This window comes from Parambassis ranga, chromosome 2, assembly GCF_900634625.1.
Source record: "Parambassis ranga chromosome 2, fParRan2.1, whole genome shotgun sequence".
Classification (NCBI taxonomy): Eukaryota; Metazoa; Chordata; class Actinopteri; family Ambassidae; genus Parambassis; species Parambassis ranga.
In genome coordinates this window covers 17,989,671-17,991,046 of record NC_041023.1, presented here as the reverse complement: position 1 = coordinate 17,991,046, position 1,376 = coordinate 17,989,671, and the positions used below count along the sequence as shown (strand labels likewise).

General features: G+C 41.9%; 1 non-coding gene across 1 annotated transcript; it reads left to right on the top strand.

Moving 5' to 3' along the window:
* Nucleotides 1–588: 588 nt before the first annotated feature.
* On the top strand, nt 589–701 carry LOC114432763 (U5 spliceosomal RNA). Its single transcript, XR_003670325.1, has one exon. It is a non-coding gene; the product is annotated as a U5 spliceosomal RNA (small nuclear RNA).
* The last annotated feature ends 675 nt before the right edge of the window (nt 702–1,376 follow it).

Here is a 1,376-nt window from a genome sequence, read left to right as displayed (position 1 = left end):
TAAATGATGGCCATCAGTCACTGCTGAGTATCAGAATATCAGAACAGACAAGAGGCTACTATTTAATGACAGAGATTATGTCTTTGACATATGAGTACAAATGTATTATAAAAAGATCATTACATCCAAATTTGAAATCTTTGTCAAAGGTGGCCTAACAGTTGGAAACTGTGCTGCATTCAGAAGCTGTGGGAAAATTCTTCTAAACATCACACAAATTACTAACTGTAATGGGTAAAAACGCAAGATTCATTTTCAACAGTTTGACAACAAAGGCAACACAGCATGTAAAAGGTCACAAGTACTTCCTGTTATTATTTTCACCTCTGTGATTGGCTCCCTGTCCTCATTGCTTCCACCTGTGTCTTGTTAATGTCACCAGGTGTATCATGTCATTCATGTGCTTCTGTTCTACAGGCACAATGCAGCCCTGATATATTGATTGGCAGCTATGCAAAATGAATGAAAACAGTTGGAGCTGGCATCTTTGCTTGGGGTGGATAGTTGAAATATTTATTTACTGGGGTCATCTGTAAAAAGCTCAGTCAGGATTGTACATGCACATCTTTACGAAGTGTTACAGTTTATCGCTCTTGTTTCTCTTCATATCGTATAAATCTTTCGCCTTTTACTAAAGATTTCCGTGGAGGGGAACAACAATAGTTTATTCCAATTTTTGATGCCCTGCATCTGTGTGGGGTTTCTGACGGGTTTAAGAACAAACAGAACATGACTGGTCTTTTGGGGGCAACAGTGGCGCAGTGGGATAGCAGGGTTGTCCAATAACCGGAAGGTTGGTGGTTCGATCCCAACTCCTCCCTAGTCACTGTTGTGTGTTCTTGGGCAAGACACTTCACCCTAGCCTCACGCGCCTTGCTAGTCATTGTATGACACTGCTTGTGCAGCAGCCGTAATGAATTTCCCTCTGGGGATTAATACAGTATCTAAAATAAAAAAAAAATAAAGTTTATAGGTGCTCAAGCGCTCAGCGCAGCCATAGAGGGCCAGATTTTTGTATTTATTATCGTAATCTTCGATGCAGGTGTTGTTCAGTCAGCGGGCAGGCACAGGGGACGCTCGTCACCATGACGCCGACGTAAAGAGGGTCCACACTACAGGGGTGAAAACCAAACCAAACCCTTAAAAAAACAACCAAAAGTCCAAGGGCTGTAACTTATGTACTAATATCAAAGATAGTTTTAACATAACAAGGGTTAATCATTTTTCCTTTAGAGTTTGAGGAGAGTTTTTCTTGATTTTGTTGCAGGTTTAATCAATTACATGCGGCCTTTGGGTTGCTGTCAACATGGAGGGGGTGGGGGGGGGGGGGGGGGGGGGAGGAAAAAGCTGTACTCATCAGGCATTTGTATCTAATG